Genomic DNA, 25,299 nt, shown 5'->3' with positions numbered 1-25,299 from the left:
GAGTTGCATTGTAGTAAGGCTGAATCAAGATGGCAGTCAGCGCACAGCTTATAAAAAAAGTACTCAGAGAGAATGGCGTTTATTTTTGCTCTTTAATCAAGGATTGGGCAGAGTTACGACCTGGTCCAAACACAGCACGCTCCTGGGCATCAGCTAGAGCCTCGAAAAACTCGCCAAGCCCTTCAGTAATTAGAATGGAACGCCAACACGAACTTATATCTGAAAATGGTGAGAAGTAGTATTTAATATTTTTTTGCATGCTAACGCTGGCCCCTGGAATATGATGCTTATCTTACGGGAGGGCTCCCTAATAATATCTTCCAACTCAGTTCTCATATAGCAGCGCAACCTCGCCACAACGGCGTTTTTGCATTTCCCCTTACACTTCCTGCACTGCCAGAGCTCCGCAGCTACGTATATGTACCGGAGTGGCTACGGCTTCGACTCCCGAATCCCTAACTGTCGAATCAGCCGCTGAGCCCCCCGGTACTTTTTTTCTTAGTTTCCTAAACAATACACACGTCATCTATGGAATACGAATCAACTCATAAAGTAAGGTCGCAGAAAGAATACTGCCAGGGCACCATAGGGCTGAAATGAAGGCACACTAAATTACGCGTCATCTGGTGGAATCCAGTCTGGGACACATTTTATGAGCCACGAATCCGTAGGTCCATCAGCGCCTTGCTTTTACTTTCTCCCTCTCTTGTGTTTCTCTCTTCAGTTAAATCTGGTCATTACGTCAGTCATGGCTTCTCTTCCGAAGCAGACTTCTTCACTTCAAATCGACATCTGACCCTCCAAGACTCTAGACAACGTTTCGCTTGATTGAAATTCTGCTTGATACTTCAGAAAGCCACCGGTTCTGAGTGTTTTGCTGGCAGTCACGTTTTCTTTTATTTTTTATTTCAGCTGAATTTGAGAACTCGTGTTCGTTTTCACTTATTCTTCAGTTTTCTCTCCCTTAAAGTTTCACCGAGTAACTTTTATTCTACCACTTTCCGTGTTTCCCTTCATCTCATTAAAACTTCATTCATTAAGCGCCCAGATTTGGGCCTCTTGATGAGTGATTGAAACATGGAATAGTTATATACTCCCTGAGTGCAGTAATATCGAGAAGTTCGGTAACCTATCGGGAATGTTTGCACTATCGTGTGAGGGAAAGAAATTGTGAAGTTTTTTGAGAGTACCTTCAGCCACTGCAACCTGAACTCTGCCCCCATCTACGCTCCAGACGGCAACATTTTCTTCCCAAACACATCGTCATTTTCTCACCTCTCACCACATATTACAGTCTCTTGACCCTCCCCTCCACCCCCGATCGCCTTTCCTTTACTGCCCGGGAATCTACTTAGTAGCCCCGGATTGCTGTCGAGCTCCACGGTCCTAAGGAAAGCGATCTTATCGTTCAACAAAGCCATATAGACGCCACCATCATCGCAATTTACCAGGTCAACTAAATGTTTCCGTTTCTCACACACTATAAGGATATAATTATATGTATCAAAAGCAAAACGGGCATCATAACATATACCGGCAAAAATTAGGCCTGAATGCCTGGGTTTAATTTTCAAAATGGGTCGTAGCGTAGGCCATAATGATTACTGCTATGATAATTTTTGGGTAAGCATCGTAGCTGTTCCGAACTTTTAGGATGATCCTGCGGTCTACTGAGAACGACGTCATTACTATAACAGTTGCGGGAACAACCGTAGTGTCGGCAGCATCAATATTTTATTTGCAGCAAGGGTGGTCATTACTTCTTATCAAGAATGCGCTATTAGGCTGTTGCTGTCCCCATTATCACCTGCAGCAGTTGCGAAAGTACCACCGAAGCATGCATATATGCCCTTCTTTTTTCATCTGCCTATGCTTTCCTCCATGCGTTAATAATTACCCTGGAACTATGCTCTTTTCACTATGCGGTCATTCCCTCTTCTCTTCACTTTCCCTCCCCTGCTGGTACACCTGGGCTCATGTAATATAATAATTCCATTTCTATTCAAGTCAGTTCTTTATTGTTTTCGCCATCTGTCATTTAATCGATTGGTGCTGCCCGCCCCCCCCCCCCCCTTTCAAGAACTGAATTGAAGGAAATAGACCACCTGTTCTCCACTCTGCCTTACACCACCTGTAGCGCCTTCTATGAAAAGATCTGCTTCACATACTGTGTTCCTCTCTCACGTGCCCGTTTTTCTTCTCCGCTGTCTGCAGCGTGACAGCTCAAAATGGCACTCACAAAAAGGCGCGAAACGATGGAGAATGTGACCGTGACGCGCCTAAATGCGGTCCATTGCCCCGGCCAGACGCAGGTACTCCGCGAACACGAGCGCGTGCGAGAAGTTGCACCTGTGTGCGGGGCGCACTAGTTTCCGGATATGGCTCGCTCTTCTGTCTATGACGTCAGGCCTGCCGAACCTCGTCTGACGCATTTTTGGCGTCCTGCGTGCGCATGTTCGCATCGCGCGTCGTGAACAATGGTGTCAGACTGCCCGTTTCAATCGGTCGCAGAATCTGTTCTCATCTCGGCTGCTTCTTCCGAGATGCAAAAATTTAATTGCCATTCGAAGCAGTTCACTTCTAGCTCTTTAATTAATAGATGAGACTTCGTGCGCGTTTCACACTCTATTCATTTCTCCTTGAAAACTGCTAAAGAAGAGTAGGGTTCGGGTTCATTCACGATGCCTTTTCACTCGAGAGCCGAAGGCTGCTTTTGATTGCTCGGTCAAGTGCTCATGCCTTATGCATAACAACGGAGAAATTTGCTTGAAGTATAGACGTCAGTTTTTATCCTGCGTATGCTCATTCATGACGTTACCATTGCGCTCCAACATTTTGATCCTGTTACCCCAATGTCTTAAAATGACAGAAAAAAAATTATTAAACTACAACAGGCCTCCATACCTGTGCCAGAAAGGTTTTTCTTATTATTGCTGATGCTGCATCGTCATTTAATTTCTTCACACTCGAATCAAAAAGAAGTCATTTTTGTGAAACAAAACCAATTGTAGCAAGAAACCTTTGGTATAAGTAAAGTCAAAGTAAGAGCACGATGATCCCGTGACAAAGGAGTGAGTTAAGCCGAAGTTTTCTTCCTTGGATAGTCATCCGGGTTCAGCATACTGCTTTCTGGGGCGAACAGGTTCGCTCAGCCTTAGTCATCTGATTCGTGACCTGATTCTATCAGTATCTTCAAGTCCAGTACACACACTTTCCTAGGCTCTAATCACTGAAATTATGTAAAAGCCGCCCCCTTTCCCATTTTGCGTCGTGAATCGAGAGTAACTTTATGGGACAATGCAGGGCAGTTACTTACCTTAATCAGCGATCCGTGCCTGTTGTACACGTCCTAGCACGCAATCAAGTTGAAAGCTCTTGTCGGCAAGTGCCACCCACTCAAGTTTCCAGCCCTTTCAGCTGAGCCTCGGCTCACTCGTGCTGACACTTCCGCACCAGAGTTCGAACTGTGGTGCTTGCGGTGCGCCGGCGACACGCGGCTCGAGTCGAAGAGAGCGTAGCACAGGGGGAGCGATGCGCGCGCTCCGAGATTTAAGCGCCGACGCCGCGGAGGATCCGCTCTTCCCGATCAAAACAAGCACGCTTTGCCGCCGCCTCGTCCAGCCAGCTTCCGTTTCCGTCCGCACGGGAAATGAAGGCGCTGCGTCTGTGCCATCGGGGGTAGCCACCCGCCCACCGTGGGCTCGCTGGCCGGGTGTTCGAGCGGACGTTGCGGTGGCGACGCCTGTCGCCAATCCGGCGAGACGAAAGAGATAGGAACGCCGGGCCAAAGCGCGGAGCGCGCGACATCTGGCTGCAAGCGTTCACTCTGCTGCACCCCTTTTGTCTCCCTGGTGCCTTTCCATTCAAGAACGAAGTTACAAGAGATTGAATTGCCGATGGAAGTTGCGAAACTCTCGTGTGAATCAAATAGAGGCTTTCTGCTCAGTTGCTTCATTTCTGAGCCAAGCACATATTTGTAAATGAATGAATGAATGAATGAATGAATGAATGAATGAATGAATGAATGAATGAATGAATGTGTAATTCATATGTAATTCAACCGCCTTAATTTAGTTAAAACATGCAAGTTATTCCTCTAGGCGTTCTTCCACCGAGTAAAGTGCATGTTTGGTTCCGAACACAAAGCCAGCCACGTTTTGACGGAGGATGAGTACGAAAACTTGGGCAGGCGTTCAATTATTTCAGTTATTTCGTAGTACGCCACCATCAAGAGCATTCGTGCACAAGGAGATATCTTAAGGCGTAAAATAGTGTAGTACGTTAGTTCTACCTTGCGCTGTTGGTGCCACTTACGAGCACCGTGAAGGATAGAATTAGCAAAAAGTAGTGACATCAGCATAATAGGGACGCTTGACAGGTAATGAAGATGATATCTTTTCGATCGATAGCAACTGTAGCGGATGCCACCATTACTGTACCGTACTGCTGTCAACTCGCAGTACTACTTCGGTTCTTCAGATGTGGTACCTCGAAAAGCTGCGAAGTGTATTTGATCTTTAAAACATGAGAGAAAAATATTTTAAATATTGTTTAGAAAAAAGAATTTTAGTGCAAAAAATTATATTCTTGACAATGAAGGTGGCGAAAGAAGTTTCTTTTCACCTTGAGGGAAGTCTTCTAGTAAAAGGGTATTACCATATTTTTCGATATCAAATCATAACGTTAGATAATGACAGCCAGAATCAGCTATTTTGGATACGACGCTCACGAAGAAAGATAAACTGCCCCTTTCATCAATGCAGAAGTTTCTGCTGTTGAAGGCCAGATAAAGGGCTTTTTTTCCGACAGAAAGAAAGAACGCCGGAGTGCTGACGACCCTAACACGCTACAACAAAGCATAAAAATTTGCGGGCAGTTGAAATTGATCCAAAGTTAGGCGCTAAAGTGAAGCTCACATTTCCGACGTACCTCCGGCAAGTAAAACTGCACACTTCTAGCGAGCGCAAAAAATCCAATCTATAAGTTTGAACTTAAACTGATGAATGATGACTGCTACAGAAGGCGTAAAAAGCGTAGGTAAATAAATGACATGTAAGCGCCTAATGTGGCTCCGGTAGCCGCGACAAGGTAGGTGATTTTAGGAGTGAGTGAAAAAAAGGCAATATAGTGCGCCACAGGTCTACTCATCATATTTATAAATCTACAGCATGGCGGCGTAATTTAAACTTTATTGAACACGGAAATTAGTCAGTGACTATAGCAGCTCATCGACTGACAATTGCTCAAATAATAAGTGGCAACACCTTCCTTAATAGAGGGCTTCCGCCTGGCTCATTGTCAGATATGGTTCTTTACGTTTATAAACTTTTACTTAGCTAAAGTAAGCAAAGGCGGTGGATAACGACTTGCCCCCTCCCACTTTCTCCCTATGGGTGAAAAGGAGGAGGAGGGTTGGGGAGAAGTAAGGAGGCAGCATCGACTTATTCTGCTTTTTCTTTACGAACATTAATGCTCTTTCGTGTTTCTTGGCACATCATAAACAAAATTCTTGAATGCCACGACTGTCCTAAGGTCAATCAGTAGGAGTAGGATTCTAGTTTTGCAACGAAACTGCCTAATATGTTAATCGTGCAATAACCTACTCAAGCAGTATTAACAAGTCGTCAAACTTATGTGGCTGAGCTGCACAGAAGCGTAGACAATAATGCGCATTTAAGAACGAGGCCAAGTTTGCTTCTTTAAAATCTCATTGGTGCTGAATCATAGTCTGCTGGAAAAGCTTGAGTTTCTTCCGCAGCGCGTAGTTAATAATATTAATTGGTTTTGGGGGAAAGGAAATGGCGCAGTACCTGTCTCATATATCGGCGGACACCTGAACCGCGCCGTAAAGGAAGGAATAAAGGAGGAAGTGAAAGAAGAAAGGAAGAAAGAGGTGCCGTAGTGGAGGGCTCCGGAATAATTTCGACCACCTCGGGATCTTTAACGTGCACTGACATCGCACAGCACACGGGCGCCTTAGCGTTTTTCCTCCACAAAAACGCAGCCGCCGCGGTCGGGTTCGAACCCGGGTACTCCACATCAGTAGCCGAGAGCCCTAACCACTGAGCAACCACGGCGGGTGCAGCGCGTATTTAAATAAATGATTTTCAGTGTGAAAGCGCTATCGCAAACGTACCAACCCGGGCAAGAATCTTGTCTTGTCTTGTGTGCCCTGTCTTAATCGCGAGAGATTGCTCGGGGAGAGCTACATGGCTCTCTCATTCTCTACCGGTGGCTCTGATAGAAACAGCCACCTGCCAGTAGTGGAGTGACACATCGCTTAACCGCTGCGCCACAGCGCTGCTAGTGGCATGAGGACTCGCCGCGATCTGTGAATGTTAAGTAGAGAGTGACCAATTCTGTATACGTATGCATTAACTCACATGTATACACATACATACATGTATACGCAACAAATTAGTTTGCGTAGACAATGTCCAAAGAAAAATACCAGTAAACTACTGTTTTCTCCTTTATGGCTGAATTTAATTGTATTCAACTTTTATCGCACTGCTCCCGTCGTAAAATTAAAAAAAAACTGCGCCCCTGTTTGGTAAGTCGTGCCTTGCTAATGACGGTCTCTGCATTTTCGTATTCATTATACGTTGAGTGTCCCCTGCTTTCGCACGTGTCCTCGTTTTAATCACGCTAAACCCATACCACTTTTGAAGTATCTGGATCTTTATGCGATGATTATGAACAACTTTAAAACTTCGGGCTTAGAATGCGCTGCCCTAATAAGAAATCTTACTGACGGTGTTATCCAGTGCTTTAAAAGCTTGAAACAAACTGTCCTCATACTGAAATACTGGTCTCGCGTTGTAAGGCCCGTGATTTTTCAACGAAATCAAGCTGAAAAGTCGACGAAGCACAGCGTAGAAAATAATATCAAATGTTTATTTTTGAAGAACGGGAGCAAGGCACGCAGTACATTCAAATACATTGTACAAAAATGTACATTAAAAAAACATTCAAAACGACGTCAGGCTTGTGCGTAATATTTCCGTAATCATTGTGGCCAATATGCTTGCGCAGTATGGCTCCTTTGGACGTTTACAAAATTCAGACGATCCTCTGGACCGTCAGCTCCAGATTTCGCCACCGCATTCAGAACCTCCTCATGCACAGTAGCTGGCCCCCTCAAGCCAAGTGAACAGCTTTGATGTATAAGGCATCTCCCTTCGTCACTGCTGTTGACATAACAAAAGTGAAAAACTCGTAAAACCCGGGAACGGACAAGCGAGAGGACAGGAAGATGAACAAATGATAAATACTGCGAGATAAATTGTGGTGCAATCCCAGCAGCTCCTGGACCATCCTACTGCAGAAATGCATGCATGCAACACCTCGTCTTGTCGTCAGCAAGCAAACCGATAAACCCCCATTTCAATGTACTTGTCTTTCGGTTCGACGCACCAGGCAGTAACTGCTTGTCATTGCTGAAGCACAAAATGTAATTCTTGTTAGGCACATGCGTGTCGTGCGAAGATGTAGTTGACGCAGCTGGAGCGTTTACTTATCTTTGGCACACTCGTGTTCACTGCTGCTGTCGCTGTAAATTCTTCGTTGCGGAGCAGGGCAAGCGCACTGATAGCTTATCACACAGAGATTATTCGTATGATATTTAAGACACTTCAACAAGTCTTTTAATCTACTATGCCCTGCAAAAGAAATTCAAACTATTTCATCAAATGAAACTTCAACACCAATCGGAATTTAAACCAGGAAACCTGGCCTTGTCCTTCGACCTGCACATTACGGGAAACACTTCTCTGCCGCTGAGTCACATTACTTTGGCAACGTGTTATTGCTGCTTGCGTAGGTTATGCCAGGATTAACATATTCCGCAGTTTCGTCACAAACCTAAAGTCCTTCACCTACTGATGGACATTATAATAGCCGTGGCATTCAAACATTTTGTTTATGATGAAAAAACATCGATGTTTTGAAGGAAACAGAAGAATAAGCATGCTTTTTCTTAGAACTTATCACAAATTAGTTTGATTATCCCCCAAAGAGGGGTGCTCCAATTCCCTCGATATCCTGTGGCTTGCCTACAACTTCGCTTTAATTTTGTGTGCTGGCGCAGTGCACATATTTTGTTTTTTCCTTGTCTGTTTTTCATATCAAGCTGACAATAGCTTACGGGAAACAACTCTCATGTCTATGGCGGAAAAAAGTTTGATAATTCCACTGTGAGTGGACGCTAACCTGTCAGTCCATGCTTTAATTTCCATGTCCTGCACTACTGAGTTCAACAGCCATAACAAACTCCTCCCACAAACTCGTCAAAGCGAGCACTTCGTTTCATCCTTTCACATAGTTCTCGTTATCCTCGTGGCATTTTTTCGAAAACAATTCACAATTCCTGCCAGAACGGTATACTTCTACCATTTCTGGCTCTTCGCGATTAAAAAAAAATAGTTTGCGCAGACAATGTCCAAAGAAAAATATCAGCAAAGTACTGTTTTCTTCTTTATGGCTGAATTTAAATGTATTCAACTTTTATCGCACTGCTCCCGTCGTAAAATTTAAAAAAAAACTGCGCTCCTGTTTGGTAAGTCATGCATTTTTGTATTTATTATACGTTGAGATCTAAAAATTTTCTGGCTACGATTTGCGGCCGGTGACTGATCGCCGAATCCGAATAAGTAACGCTACGCTAAACGAGTCAAACGATAACAAATTAGAGTTGCTACACATTCATCAGGTAGAAAAAAAACAATGAGCAAAAGAAGCACACTGTTTCAATAACGAAGTCCGAAGTCCGTAATTATGCGTGGTTGCAGCCTGTCACAGAAGCATTGTGGCCGCGTTTGCCAGCATACGAAAGTAGCATTAGTAAACAGACATTGCTCATGATGTTTGTCAATCCGTACGGTCGGTTTGTAAAAAAGAGAGTTAGAAGCGATGCTGCCTCGATGGCCTATGTAGCAAAAAGTGCAGGCATAGACACTCTTAAACCTTCTTTTGGCTTGCCGAATGTAAAAAACGAGACCAGCACACACTTGCAAGCCTGAAAGAAATGCCGAGTTCTGAGGCTGTGCATTTTGCTTAGTTACTGTGTCGTGCCAAGTAATCAAAAGATATAATAAAAACGTTCTGATGAGGCAAGCAACGGCTTCCATTTAATTAAAGACAGAGGGCTGCAAGATCATCTCCATTTTTATTCAAAAGCTGTTCAGAATGATTTCTCGTTGTTTAAATAAAAGACAGCAGTGTTTAATAAGCGCCTTTGATTCATGAGCAGAAAACAAAGCAAACACACGAAAATAAATGATTTCCTCAAGACATAAAACTTTCTCAGGCCATCCATGATGTAAGGGATTAGCCTATGCTAAGCTTCTCGAGAAAATGTGGGACTGCATCTCTTTGCATTTATTAAGCACATGAAACGAATGTGTAGTGAGCTTATACAGCATACAGTTCTATAAAGAACCACAAATATACTCAGACTTCTTGAAACCATTTTCTCCTTCCTTTTCGTCCAAGATTTCCAAGCTATTCAAAATAATGTTTAGGCTTTCATGTAAATGGTGCCTTGGCTTTGATGGGGTGTTGGGCTCAAGCAGTTGCTTATTAATGAGTTAGCATTAGAAGCCCCATCATGGTTAAAACCCCGTCTCCCTCGTTTCTTTTTCGGACAGAGAAATGGCATTGCTTTCTGGCTGTATATGATTTTGTCCCTCGTATGTGGGTGTCTGAATTGGTGGGTGGGTTTGTTCTGTTGTGACCTTTTTAAATGAATAAATAAAAAAATCCCCAAGCTTGTAGCCGTGAGCTGGATTCGTACCTGCGGCGGCGCGAACAGATAAGCGAAGCTGGTCATTGCTATCGACCACCCGGTCTTCACCGCAGCTTTTCATCGCACGCGTGTAATTGCCAGCCGCTCGCGCTGTGCTCAAAACGCAATCGCTAGTTTGCGCAGCTCCGCAATCGAAGCTTACATGCTAGCGCACTCCCCTCCTATTAATCACGTTATTGACATTAATGACATCAATCGCATTGATCGCGCGCACACATTGACAGCATTAATGGCGCTGATCGCAATAATCGCATTTACCATCCAATAACTTGTTGTTTTTGGCTGATCATGGCAACCTTTCTCGCCCGCAAAGTTATCCGTGCATGGGTTTTGCCTTTCAATAGGGTGGCTAATTTGAATCTACATGAATATGCAAACAATATTTTGTGACAAAATTGAAATTAATGTTTTGTATGGGTAGCTACATTACGCTAGTATTTCGAGCCTTCAGCGCGGCGGCGCCGTGGCGGTGGCGGCGCCGCCACGTGGTCACGTGGTTGGTCACGTGGTGCGGAGCAGCTGCCGGCGGAGCGGCGCGCCGGCGAAACCGAGTGGGGGAAGGGGAGTGGAGAGGGGGAGAGAGTGAATCACGTCCTGGGGACGAAGATGAAGGAACGACCAGCGAAACGGAGCGGCGACAGACTGACTTTGTAATTCGACTTAGCGAGTTCCACTCGACCATCTGTAGCTATCGCGTAACCCCAGGTTTAACCAGAGCTAAACCACAGCCATTTTTTTCAACGCAACCACCTCGAGTTAAACATATCTATTCCACTTGGCCTACGATGGTCACAAGCCCTCTGGATAGGGCGCTTCGTGCTGCTGCTGGAGTTGTGAAAGCCGTTGCAAATGCAGAAATTTATCCAGAGTGCAAAAGAGAACGTGACCAACGGGAGCCAATTGCGGACAGTAGAGTGCATGATTGAGCTCCATGAAGCCACATTCTGAGACACCAGTTAGCGATCTACGAGACTTGTGAGCAGGCTCATTGTCCTGAATCAGCAACACATCCGTCAACAACTTTTCACGGCATAAATTTCAGCGCCTTCTGCACTGTAATTTCAGTAAAAGCCTTGTGTGTACCAAATACTTATTGCCAAGATAATGCCAGCAGAATGCTGCACACGCCGGAATTGCGCTAACATTTCGCGGTCTATTGTTTGGTCCGTGGATGATAATCGCAGACCCATGTTTCATCGCCCACAACAATTCGAGAAGCCTGCTGTGTATTCTCCTGGCAAGTAAAAGTGTTCTGGGCTATATCAGCGTAGTACGTATTGTTTTTTCGCAAGTGTCAACACGTGTAGCACCCACCGTTAAATGAAATTTGGAAAGATTGAAATGTCACTAATAATACTGTAAAGTGTGGCAACAAAAAATGCTTATTTCTTTATGTGCGGAAATCCATAATCTGCCACACTGAGTTTGCCCTGACGATCTTTCTGTATTATGGCTCCCACTTTAAGGCACATTTCCTCTCGCCCGGAATGAAAACTGTATAGCGTTGATTCGCTAATTAAATTTAAACTGTCTGGCCCCCTACTTTAGTTGTAGTAGGCAGATGTACAATCACCATAGCCAGCAATGATCTTTCATTAATTTCATCAAACATCTTTTGTCCTTATATAGCGTTTGGTTTGATTTATGGGACTTTAACGTCCAGGAGAGACCCAGGCTATGAGGAGATGCCGTAGTAGAAAGCTCTAGAAAATTTCGACTGCCCATGGTTACTTAACTTCCGCCGTCACAGCCCAGCACGCGGGCCTCCTAGCATTTCGACTCCATCGAAATGCGACCGCCGCGGCCGGGATCGAACCCGCGTCTTCCGGGTCAGCAGCCGAACACCGTGACCACTGAACCACCGCGCTGGTTTTTCTATGTCGGGTACTTAATCGTGGAAGGAATCTGTTTACCCGGCACTTGCTTTGAAGACCCACAGTGTATTATGCATTCCCCATTCTGACACTTCCAGTGCATACATCATACTGGTCTACAAACGCGTGTGTTGCAGGTCCAGATGTGTCAACCAGCATACAGAAGTTCAGCTCCCTTACTCAGCCAGAACATATTAAGGTAAAAATTTGTTGAGTACCCCTCATACGGGCCCAGGTTCAAATTGTTGAATATTCTTGCAATAACATATTTCATTCCTTAGGTCTCGATGCAATAAAGAACAGATAGCAGCGCTATCCTTTAATGGAAAAGGTCCATTTTCCTGCAGTTCATTGCTATGAGGTAGCGCGCAGAGACGACGAACAAGAAAATACACACAGCAAGGCGTGCCAACTAGCCCAAATAGCCGCTATAACACATTTCATTTCCTGCAGTACACCCCATATAGCTAGTTCACGTGAAAACAAATGACATAATATTATATGTGAGCAGCTGAGCCCGTGGTCTCGGATTGGTGCGCGGCTAAGTTTTCATTACGCTTGCCACTAACACTGCAATCCACGCAAAAAATGGTCTGGCCGTAACAGTGAAAAATCTGTATACATGCAAGTGCCATTTACAAAAGTGTTTATTCAGTTGTACCAAATTATAATATGGTTTATGGTTTATGGGTTTAACGTCCTAAAGCGACTCAGGCTACGAGGGACGCCGTAGTGGAGGGCTCCGGAAATTTCGACCACCTGGGGTTCTTTAACGTGCACTGACATCGCACAGTACACGGGCCTCTAGAATTTCGCCTCCATCGAAATTCGACCGCCGAGGCCAGGATCGAACCCGCGTCTTTCGGGCCACCAGCCGAGCGCCGTAGCCACTGAGCCACCGCGTCAATTCCAAATTATAATAGTACAATCTTTAACACTGTCTTTAATTTCATAGCGCTATATACTCATTTCAGTATATCCTAAATTCGTCATCACAAACATAATATTAAAAAATATGGATGGCCTGAGCGGCACGTAAAACATGTCCAGAAACTCCGAGTTAACGAAATGAAAGTATTTTTTTTTTCAAACACAGTTATTTAACCAGACAGGCTAGCAAGGTTTAGAAACTGTCACGACCAGAAGAAGGGTGAAAACTTACTCACTTGAGCGAAGTTTTAGGTTGAATGAACCAAGTTCTTATTATCAGTTTTCTGCAGACCCTGTCCGTTTTGAAAGAAGAATCTCTTCGTTATCAATTTAAGACCCAGATTCTAGAGACCATTTATTTTTGCTGCTCAAAAGGATGAAAGTGAACTAAGCAACTGGCACTTTTTAGCGGCAAGCCAGTAAGACATATAATCTATTCAGGCAGTTTTTCTGTTGCTGCTCCGCATTTGAAAACTTCGCAAAGTCTAGCCGCCGGGAGGGCCGAAGTGATCGATTGGTCATGATAGATGAGGTGCTTGAAAAAGTTCCAAACACTGACCTAGTGACTGAGCGACGCATAAGATAGGCACCGCAACTTATCCATTCTTTTTTATTTTATAACGCAGGCCCAGAAATATCAAGCGAACTGAGCGCCGGTTCGGAGGACTTCTCTCAGCCAAACCAAACTGATGATGTACTTTCTGCGCGACCATGTTAGGCTGGTCAAGGTGATCTTGGCAGTACTCTGTAGATCTCCCTTTCGATCATTCCCTCTGAAAATAACGTTTAGGTTTATTCCTTGCTTTTTCTTTGCTGTATTCTATGCTGAAAGAGATAAATTGGGTTTTAAAATAGCGAGCTTGAAGTGCTGGATCGAGAGGGGATCCGAAAATTTTTTGTAGCGTGTTCTTATCTATTCAGTAAAAGTCGCAATGTAAAGAAGTCTCCGTGGTCCCGTGTACAGTGTGTCCTTATTTCACGCAGGCTATTTTCCGGCACAAAATAGTGCGAACATGAATTGACCCCACCTCATTTCAACGCTTCATTAGCTTGTCTGCTAGCTGGCAGACATTGGAATTTAAACAGAAAGAAAAGAACCAAACTAACCACAAAAACAAGTAGCAACAGTAGCTTATGCGAGTGATACTAGAAACGGCGGATTTCATGATTTTCTAGCTTGCAAAAAATGCAGTATTTTTTTTATTTTCTAATGATTTGTGGACGCATATATTCAAGCATGTTAAGGAATTCATGTATACACATTCATCTTGAAGAGAGCATTAGCGCTGTGCCTTCGTGTGTTTCAGTTTTATCGCATTTACGCCTAGTTTTTCAGCAGCCAAGAGTGTTTGAAAAATGTTAGTTTTTTTTTGCGCGAAATCCTTCCATTATTTATTAACATTAGCTCCAAGTAAATTCACCTTCGTATTTAGCGTTTTTGCTGTTGAAGCGCAAGATCTGTTTGCTTGAATCAAACCTCTTACAACGGTGTCTGAGCAATTTGGACCGTCAAGAAATACCAAGGTTCGAATTGCATTAGCGTGGTGTAGGGTGGCTGCGGTTGCCTTATCTAACTGTTATTTATTATGCAAGCGCTTTCACGCCTCTCCGTGGAGAGCTGTGGACAGCAGTTTATTTATTTTTTTAACTCTCTGGGCGCAAGGGCATTACAGATATCGCTAGTAGTTAACCCTAGCACGAACAAAAACGTCGATTTCATCCATGAATTTCAGCAGCAGTCGGGGTACCGAAAACATTACACTTTTGTAACCGTGGCGGAAAATTGAATGATCCAGATTTCTTGTTCAAAACTCGAAGGCAACTAAACAGTTGAATAATGGTCGGTCTGTATGCCTTGCTTTTGAAATCAAAAAGGATTCCGCCTCATCTTGTTTTTCAAGCTGTGGCTTCTCAAGCATTATGAGATAGAAATTATGCGGTCGACAATTACCAACCATAAGAGAAGTACTGAATAAAGCTTTCAAGAGAAGCATGCAACCAGGGAAAGGGAGGTGATATTTTGAGACACTTCACGCACTGCGCAATCGTCTCACCTAGACCAGTCAAGACGCAAGAAACCTCTTATTTCCATCTTCGGTGCGAACTCTTCCGCTAGTCTGGGGTTGTTGAGTGTTAAAGCTTTGTCAAACCATAACTTTTTATTCTCCTATATAAACTCTTTATAAAAAGACAATTTACAGCTTTTTTTTTTGTTTCTAACTCCACGCTTTATGAATGGCGACGCTGCAGGGATCACGCTTTTAAAGTTGCTACCATGAAGTTGAATCTCCATTTTCTAATCACCGAACTCGGCGCCGCATGGAATGCTAAACAATACATGTCTTTCCGTGCACTCTCTGCTGCCGACCTCGCAATAATTGGGACGACAAAGTCATTACGGGATCATTAATAGCCCATTATCGACAGAAACGAAGTGTCATCCGAAAATAGTTAGTGCTCTCTACAGCCTAGTCCACGGGGCAATGCATGTCTCGCAATGTAAAAGGGGAGCTGAGGCAAATTAACTGCTACATAAAGGAACTCGCTAGGCCGTAAATTATTATGCCCTGCAAAGAAAGTATGTCTATTTTGTGCGAGGTCCTGCCTGCCACACAATCTGCGTAAGTAGGAAAATATGCCACGTGCATTACTCTATGCGCTAAATATAATTTCTACCAGTTACAGGCGTAGAGGTAATTGAAGTCTCAAAAGTTCTCTTGTCCCCTTTAAAGCGGCACTACTTTCTGCAGCCTTAAAAACTTTATTTACGTTTATATGTTTGTACTTGTATAGAGAGCAAGGTGTATATTAACACATTCGCTTGTGCCATCCGGGAACTTTCTCCGAAACATATTTGACACACAATATGTAGAATATTGCTGGCCTTGTGGAAGTACAGATTAAATAATGAAAATTTAATTAAATTAACTTGGGGTACTTTACGACGAAAAATAAGCCCTGTACGCTGAATGTATAGAAATTAAGCTGCGCCGCACAAGTATGACCTAAAAGCCATACAAGAAGAAAATGAGAAAAAAAATTATTGACTGTTGAAGTTCTATTAACTACTCTGTTTGAATTTACGAGCTCGAAGCAGTATTAACTGATACTTCTTATCAGTGCTTATTCTTTGGTGACTTTAACGCAAACTTCTTGTCTTTTTTCTAACAAAATTTTTCGGATGCAATTCAACATCTGCGACGATAATAAGATGTCTTGCTATTCTTGGAAAAACATTTAATTCTTGTTACAATTTATTTTATGGAGATATTCTCGCATTCCGAACCGAGGCTTTAAATGCTTTACAGGTACAACCACATCAAAAGTGGCGTTCCATGGCCGAAGACATCCTGTGCTGCAGAAGCAACCGCATTCAAGCCAGCAGCATTGTAACAATTAACTTCATCACCCGCTCGTAACCAGAAGCTGTTTCCCCTGCCCTGTAGTCCTTGAGCGCTGCTGAGCTTTTATACCTGAGCGATAAGTCCGGTTAAAATAGACAGCGTTCCACCAAACATTTTCTGTTCTACACGCCTAGGACACAGGGATGACACCAAAGCTTTGGTTTTTGTTTCACAAGATAAGCTTCCCGAGCGCATAGCACCATTGGTTATTACCTCGCAAATGGGCCGAATACGACACTAACCGCATAACAGATTGTATGTATTTTTTAAAGATAAACATTTTTTCCAGCTTTTCCAGGTTGTTCACTTTCAACACATTGCCTCCATCACGACACGTTCCACGTAGCGCGATGTGCCCGCGAACGGCTTGCGAGCGGGAACATTCGTTCAAACAAGCAACAGCGACTTAGGTCTAGCTTGTAGCGGGTTTCAGCAGCAAGCATTAACGTTTCTTATCACTGCAATGGTTAACAAAATACCTCCCTGATCTCAGTCATAAAGGACGCATTTTATAAGCCTACGTAATATTTCAACTTTGTGTCCACATCCACGTACCGGGCCACAAAATTATACCTTCACTGGCCTGCATTCGTTCTCTAACATCATCATCGTCAGGGCAACTGCGTCCAGTGTAGGAGACAGCCTCTCGAATTGGCCTGCAATTGACCTTCCCTGCGCCAGCTGCGGCCAGCTCATCCCCGAAATCTTCCATAACCCCACCTGTCCATTTGACTCTGCCACCGTTATTAAGTTTGCCATAGCTTGAAGTTTATTTTTGCTAGCCTAAAAACCCTCCGTTATCTTCCTTTCTCTTTACATGCTTTGCCCAAGGCATTTTTTTTTAATAATTTAAACTGGGATATAAATAACTCAACCTTTATTTCCTCCTCCACTTTGCTCTCTTTCTGTTTTAAAAAGTTACACCTGTCACTTCTCTTTTCATAGCTCCCTGCTGCTGTCGACAACTTAATTTACTTCAGAACTTTTGCTTAGCCTCCAGGTTTCCGCCTCATAGGGAGTTATGGCAACATGAGACTATTATGCACTTTACTGTTTAGAATACTGAAGTGATGTCGTAATGCGGTAATGTTGAGAAGTAATGTGGTACTTATGACCTGAGAGTACCTGCCCAATGCACCCCACACCGCTGTTATTCTTTTAGCAATTTCACTCTTGTTGTCCAGATTTGCAGCCACTGCCCTCAAAATAAAGGTGAATTCATATTTAAGATCGGTTAGCTGCCTATTGTAAACATTCCTCCTTTTCTTAAGCTGCTACTTAAGTCTAGCTCTACTTTTAGCTTTACTCTTTCTTCGCAATAATTTTTAGACCCGCCGTCCTGCTTTATCTGTTGACTCAAGAAAGTTCTGCAGTTACTCCCCTGAGTTACTTAGCGGGGTAATGTCACCAACAAATCGAAGATTTAAATATTCTGCGTTACTTTTTTCCCATTCATTCATTATCAAATTCTCTGAATATCTTCGGTAAACACGCAATTAATTGCACTTAATAGTAGTATTCGTTCTTACCTGCTTTACTTTCTTTGTAACTGGAATTATCACTTTCACTGAGGAAGATTACGCTGGCTGCGTGCAATACCTATAGGTATTTTCCAACACTTTTACACATGCCTCTTCTACATTTCGCTTACGCAAATGCCCGCATTACTGTGGGCATTTAGAGAGAATCAAATTCTTTCTTATATTCTATCAAAGCTATATTCATAGGCTGGTTATTTAATGCTGATTTCATCGTCACCTGATTCAAGGTGTGGACAAAATGTTCGAAATCAAAAACACACTCATTAAACACCACACATGACCCAGAAGTCAGCAGTTTATTCCGAAATATTTACTTGTTTTATTCTGCTATCGCAGCAGACTTGAATATTATTTACCACACCGCGCTAGCACACACGGACGCAAAGAGACAGACTGGACGGCAGCGCCCGTCCTCTTTGTCTCCCTGTGTCCATGTGTGCTAGCGCTATGTGGCAAGTGAACCGTCACCAACTCGCCCAAGCTTCCATTCTTGAAAATTATGTTTTTTTCCAGAAGTTTTTTCCTGATACATACTGACGCTAGACACCGCCATTACGGTTGGCGAACGCAAAATCAATCTGACGAATCTTTGAGCACTTTCCCGTAGCGTCGCTGATTGACTCAGTAGCTTTGCGAGATGACTTCCAAACAGTTCGCTCTTTCACGCCGCGACTGCTGTGTAGAACCAAAACTGGTCCCACTGGATCCGAGATTCCCCCGCACCAACGAGTGCTGCCGGTGACCAGGTTTTGTGGCATCTATTCTCCGATTGCTCTACGCCGTTTTTCAGCTTCAGAAAAGGCTAACTGTCCGTATGCCAGATTCTTAGCTCTAGCGTCTCACCAAAGGAAGCGGGAGGAACAAGACCACCCGACGCCGCAGTAAACGCCACTGAGCAAATTTGGCGAGTCTACTAAGCCTCCTGCGAACGCTTACAAGTACGCTGGCTAAAAAAAAAATATTCTGGTTGTAATTTTCGAAGTTATTCGAAGTTGAAAGATTCTGCGGCGTAAATAAGTAATCCAACAAAACGCCTGCGGCTGGGTTATACTGCGAGCGAATTGTTTCAGTTTCTAGATTCGTGTGAAATACTACTTTAATTCTTTAAGCCTTTGCTGAACGCTTTCGCGCGTGCTGGGAATAGTTAAACGAAAAAGAAAGTACTTTCACAATAAAGATAAAGTATACAGCCAACATATGATTCCGTAGTTACTTTCAACAGCCCCTTTTTAGCAGGCATTGCGAGGCGTCTCAACATATTCCAATCACTAGTCGCAGGCGAATGGCTTTTCCTAGCCCTTGTCGTCATCATATGAGCTCAGTACTAACTACGGTGGGAGCTTGACTTGATTCAGCTATTGTTGTACGTGAATAAATATCCCACAATCCGACCTGGCCTGATGGCGTCTTATCACGTTTTTTTTTTATTTATTACATGCTAAATAACGTTCACTAAGCTTGGATTACCTTACTTTATGAAGTAAAACTCTTCGGAAAATTATACCTCACTTGCAAACGCCGTTACATAAAAATCAACCACTTTAGTGGCATACTTGTACATCTCTCAGTCAAAAATAAATCGATTGCTTGTCCTGCAACTTAGTATTTCTATCGAACCACCGGCTAGCGGCAGCCTTTTCGTTAAAATAGATTCCTCTACATCTTTGAAGATACTCAAGAAAGTTCATTTGATTGGCTGATTAATTGACTGAATCATTGAATGATTCGATGACTGACTGATTTTATTTATCCATTCACTGACCGATTGATTTATTTACTTATTTATTTATTGATTGAGTGATTGACTGTGACTGTGACTGACTGACTGTCTTATTGATTGATTGATTACTTGATCGATCGATCGATTGATTGATTACTTGATTGATTACTTGATTGATTGATTGATTGATTGATTGATTGATTGATTGATTGATTGATTGATTGATTGATTCCGACGTTGGGCAGACGTTAAGGGCTCAAGAATGTGCCTTCTGTAACCATTGCACACTTGAGTGGTTAGATGCGCTTGCTTAAAGTGAAGGCACCGTTGCTCAATGTAATGATCGCTTGGCCAGAAAATGAATGATCACATAGTATGCACCAAAGCAAGGTCACTTTTCCCATCCACTCCGACTCCGCATTCGCCTGGTTATACAGGCCGTCCTTGCCGCCACCTTCTTGTCAAACACCGGAGGGCTGGGCAAATTTGACGCGTCAGCCTAACGAAACGCCTGGTGCGTCGTTCCAGAAGGCGTGTTTATCCCGCTGCCCCATCGCCTACCGAACGCAGCGAATCGGTCATCCCTCTCTGCATTATTGAATGGCGGAATGCAGGAGGGTGCCGCCAGATGGCACGTCGAACGCGAGCCTCGGCACCGTGGGCAAAGTGCGCCGAAATAACATGTTCCGAAGCACCCCTCCCAATTTCCCAGAGGGTTCGATCGGCTCCGGACGCCTACGCTGTGCTGTTCCACAGACCCGAAGCACGGCCTTGGCTCAACAGAGCCGAAGAAAGTTCACCACCGTAATGGAAGCCTGCAGTTTAGCAAATGGTTTTGAAGTTATGCGGGGGGGGGGGGGGGGGGGGGTTGCAAAGACGGGACGAAGGGCAGAGCGATGACAAACTCAGCTTACTTGTTTGAAACGATTGTTTGGCTCAGTGGATGGGAACGATATAAATGTATTCGTGTTTGTGAAGTTTCGCAGCATCAAAACGTGCGCCAGAAAACGAGGGAACAACAGGCGCGCATATAGGAGAGGAGTGCGCTTGCGCGAGCTCCGCCCAGCGCCCTTAGCCATGCCGCAAAAAAGCCACAGCAGCTCAATGAATCAGCCGGAGTGCGATGCGTGTTGTGAGCATAGCCATGCATTGTTGGAGCTAGTTTCAGCATTAAACCTAAACAGTACGTAAATTGAAAAGTCAGTTAAGCAAGGTGATATCCGTCTTGCCACACAACGTTACAAAGTGGATTTCGTGTTGGAGAGGTTGTTGTCATGGCATTCTGAAATGACGGCACCAGTTATTAAAGTAAATGTCTGATGATAAACAAAAAAATAACGCTGAAGCGACCCGAAATAAAAGGTTATTCGGCAGTCGTTGAATAGATCTTTTACCGCGCCACAAGAGCTGCGAAGTATTACTTTATGAACGGCTGTAGCAGCTCAGGGATAGTTATTCAATGCGGCAGCAACAGGCATAATTATTTTCAGCATAAGCAAACAAGCAATGTGGGCTAGTTAGTTGTACATTTAGTATGAATAAGGCGCTACACACTAACAAAAACGAAAACTGAAATGGGGAATGCAGGACAAGCGCGCACTAACAACTGAGATTTAGTCCGGTACGAGGGTACATAAATACATTTCATGCACATGCTGAAACAATCAATTCATTGTCAACGGCTGCGTCGCACACTCCTTCGTTTCTTGATAAGATGTAACTCCTCACTTGATAACAACACCGAGGGTATGCTTACGTACTCATCTTCACCGGCCTCTCATATCTCAAAGGCTTCTTTTATTTCTCTTTCTTGTTTTTTGCCCGAGCTAAAATTGTAGTCCGATCAAAGTAACGTGAACATTTGTGATTTGTGCAATGGGGGGCGAGGTTTTCAGGATTCGTTATTTTTCCTAAGTTGTTACTGTGCTCTTTCAACCTGGTGTTTAGACATCTGCCTGATTGACCTATGTTACTCATGCCGCATGACAAGAGAATTTTGTAGACTATACCGGTCGCACATTCTACGAACTTTTCTTGGTCTGCTATACCTCAAGTGTTAGCTACTTTTTTCCTCGATTTATTCATTCCCTGACAAAGGCTCACTAATTTCCGGGGGGCGGTAAACACCAGGGGAACATCATATCTGTTTGCTACTTTCTTTAAGCCGTGCGAAACATTATGTACATAAGGAATGACAACCACAACAGCCACAATGAAAACCACAATGACAATGACACAAATGACACACATGACAATCACAATGACACGATGACAATGACAACCTCAAGGAATGAGAACAACTGGCAGCAAGCAGCAGGCTTATGAGCAAGTCTGTATCTGGGACAGCTAGCTAAACAAATCAAGGACTCCAAACAGCTGAGCCTCACGTCATTGTTCACCGTGAAAGCACACAAGGAAGGGAATTCGTTCCGGACAATCATTGATGACAGGGGGACGTGGCAGAGGTGTGTCGCGCGGTTTCTACAAAAAAACCTTTCGAGACTGCAGGTGGAGGACCACTTTAAACTCCAGGGTCCTGAAGAAGTCATCGCCTTCTTGAAGAAACGCATGCCAGTTACCTGTGTATCAGTGGATGTTAAGGACATGTACTTTATTATTAAAGTCGCGGCTGCATTAACTGCAGTTGAAGAATGTGTTGATCACTTTGGGGCAGTCAGGTTCTAAAATGAGTGTGGCATTACTTTCTCAGGTTTCCTACAGTTGCTGGAAAAATACCTGAGTTCCTTGGTTGTGGAATTTGGCTCGAAATTGTACGTGCAAAAAAGTGGTAGTAGCATTGGGTCGTGCATTGCTCCGGTCATTTCGGATATCTACATGGCAAGGGGAAACCGGGCCTTGAAATCAAGATTGGCACACTTTGAATTACTAAAGGTATTTCGTTTTGTTGATGATTTCCTGCTTTGTTTCCCCTTTGCGATTCCGAACCGATTGTCAGGAAGCAGCATATATGAAGTTTTCCAAGAGGTTTTCGTCGGGCTGGAATTCACGTTCGAGCTGCCACAGAACTCTGTGATTAGATTCTTGGACAGAGATAAAAGAAGGTGGCAAGCACACGTGTTGGACGTACCTGGCGAAAACGGGAAAAAAGCTTCTTAAGTCATCATTCCACGCGCTCTCAGTTGGTGAAAAGGAGTTTAGCAACTAAAAGTTTGGCGCAGTGTCTTAAGAAATCGTGTTCTCATCAGTTAGAGCGTAGCATCAAGAGGCAAGTTGATAGGCTAAGGATGAGTGGGTACCCTGACGCGCTAATAACGTATGTGGCGGAAAAGAATCTACAAAGGCTACTGGATAGCAAAATACCGCAAAAAAACATGCAGAGCAGGCTGCTGGTGTGGTTGTCATTCCTTATGTATATAATGTTTCGCACGGCTTAAAGACAATAGCAAACATATATGATGTTCCCCTGGTGTTTACCGCACACCGGAAACTAGTGAGCCTTTGTCATGGAATGAATAAATCGAGGAAAAAAGTAGCTAACAATTGTGGTATCGCACACCAAGAAAAGTTCGTAGAATGCGCCACCGGTATAGTGTACAAAATTCCCCTGTCATGTGGCATGAGCGACATAGGTCAATCAGGCAGATGTCTAAACACCAGTTTGAAAGAGCACAGTAATAACTTAGGAAAGATAACGAATCCTGGAAACCTCGCCACCCATTGCGCAAATCACAAATGTTCACCTTACTTTGAACGGACTACAATTTTAGCTCGGGAAAAGGACAAGAAAGAAAGGGAAATAAAAGAAGCCTTTGAGATATGGGAGGCCGGTGAAGAAGAGCGCGTAAGCACAACGTCGGTGTTGTTATGAGGTGAGGAGTTACACCTGATCAAGAAACGAAGGAGCGTGCGACACAGCCGTTGGCAATGAATTGATGGTTTCAGCATGTGCATGAAATGTATTTATGTACTCTCGTACCAGAATAAATCTCAGTTGTTAGTGCGCGCTTGTCTTGTATCCCCCGTTCCAGCTGTCGTTTTTGTTAGTGTGTAAACGTTATTCACATCAAGTTATTTTCAGCTTCATTAAAAAATTATATTTGCGGCTGATACACGTTAAATATTGATGTCCATATCTGTATCGGATCAAGAAAAGTGTTATTAGACTGCTTCAACTCTGCTCAGTAGTTTCCTTCAGTCATTCGCTAACGAGCTTGCTTTGAAGGAATTTGTCTTGTAAAAAGTCGTCTTTCAAGAACATTGAAACTATTAATTTATTCGGCCTCCTTTTTGAATAAAGATCTTTTTTATAACTTTTGGTTGGCTCTTTTCTTGCTTACCTTCCTGCGGGCTGGTAGGTAAATAGGACCATGTTTGCGAAAAGGAACCAGGGTGCAAGGTTTGCATCTTCGTTGTATATGGAAGCACTTCCCTAAAGACGAGTGTGAGGTAAAGGAGGCCGAATAAATTAATAGTTTCAATGTTCTTGAAAGACGACTTCTTACAAGACAAATTCCTTCAAAGCAAACTCGTTAGCGAACGCCTGAGCGCACAGAAAACCCACTTCAAACTACAATGGTCGCTCCCTATGCAGACGCAGAAAAAAAAAGAAACTTTCATTTCCGTGTTCCCTGGAAATACGACTTGTACCGCGGCTTTTCTACCCACGCAAACAGCAATGGGCTGAGGGAAGCACCGTTTTATCATTAGGCAGGTAAAAAGGACGAAAAGAAACTACTGCTCACCACCCGGCATCTGTTTGTCGATATTGAAGAACACCGACTGCGCGGCGTTCCAGCCACACATAGAAAACGAGAACAGAAAGAGGAGAGGGGGTGGAATGAATTGGGTGTGACGTACACATTCGGCTAGGAAAGGGGAAAAACAGAAGAGAAACCGTTTTTCTCTGCCGAGCTGGCGCGGTCACTTTTTTTTTTGCTTGTTCCTGGTACTTTCCCTGGAGAGTTTACTGCTCTTGTGTTTGTCGACATGCATCGAAAACATGAGATGGCACTAACGCAATCTTCCCGTCCGCAAAGGAAGGAGCGCTCGGGTTCCAGTGGACCCCTGTCCATCTTCAAATAGCAGCCACAGAGCAGAAAAAGCCAGAGAAGCCTAGCCAAGCCAAGTCAAGCCGAGCCTTCGCAGCTGCGCACAAGCGCTGGCTCTATGCAAACACACTGCGCGTCCACTGCTCCCGGAACAAACGAAGAAGCAAGAAAGGACGAGAAGGAATAGAAATCCTCTTTTGACAAGCAAATGGATTTTGGGCCGCCCTGTCTGTCACTTCTTCCCTTCTAGCTTCCCTGCGAAATCAGGGCAAGCGTGGGAGCGCTCTCCAGGCCGCACTCGTACCCAGTGTGGCCCCATGAGGCCGGCCTCCGACGACGCTTTCGAGTTGGACGCAGGGCGTTTTCCGCGCCTCATTAGCGCGGCAAAAGCTTTCGCATGCAAACTCGCGCGCAAGCTCCTTGGGGATAGTTGGAGAGCGTGATGACCCAGAAGACGGGACGGAGTGAAATAACGAGAATGGCAAATTACTCCAAATGGGTGCGACACGCTAATTATTTGGGTACCAAAATCGCTCTTGTAGAAACTCGTTTGGATTTTTGTTGTTTCTTTAGCGCAGGCATTGTTCATTTCGGCATTTGTTACTGAAGAGTCGAGTCGGCTTTCAAGAGAATGGATTTTTTCGCTCCATCGGTTCAGAGTGCAAATTTGTTCATTTATTACCGCCTCTTATCGCAGATAAGTTTCCACAATCCCCTACTTGATTTTTTTTCGCTCATTCTCTCTCTCTTTCCCGTGGGTCTCGAGAGAGCGGCACGCACTCTTTCTCACGGCGTAATGAAGTGATGCATCAGGGAAGGACACATACGGCCGCGTGCACGTGTTACTTAAGTGCGAATTACGGCGCTACACTTCAAGATATTCACATTAACTTATACTTTTCTCTTTCCGGAATTAAAACATTGCAGTTAGATTCTCGGAACAACTACCCGGACTCTTATTACACTTTGAATTCACAGAAAATGTTTTGTGTCCCTCCTTCATGCGCTCTTGTATA

At 44.0% G+C, this 25,299-nt stretch overlaps 1 protein-coding gene across 2 annotated transcripts in view; it reads right to left on the bottom strand.

Moving 5' to 3' along the window:
• LOC144128532 (adenylate cyclase type 8-like) overlaps positions 1–25,299 on the bottom strand; it is a 343,381-nt gene that overhangs the window by 257,922 nt on the left and 60,160 nt on the right. Inside the window, exon 1 of one of the 2 annotated variants that reach the window (XM_077661986.1) lies at positions 3,317–3,644. The exons of the other annotated variant lie outside the window; for it this stretch is intronic. The gene's annotated coding sequence lies outside the window, so the exon portion shown is untranslated. Of the gene's footprint in view, positions 1–3,316; positions 3,645–25,299 lie in introns of those variants that run through there. 2 annotated transcript variants of the gene reach the window in all.

Source organism: Amblyomma americanum, chromosome 4 (genome assembly GCF_052857255.1).
Source record: "Amblyomma americanum isolate KBUSLIRL-KWMA chromosome 4, ASM5285725v1, whole genome shotgun sequence".
Taxonomy (NCBI): domain Eukaryota; kingdom Metazoa; phylum Arthropoda; class Arachnida; order Ixodida; family Ixodidae; genus Amblyomma; species Amblyomma americanum.
The sequence above is the reverse complement of the archived record's forward strand: the minus strand, read 5'-3'. Positions and strand labels throughout refer to the sequence as shown.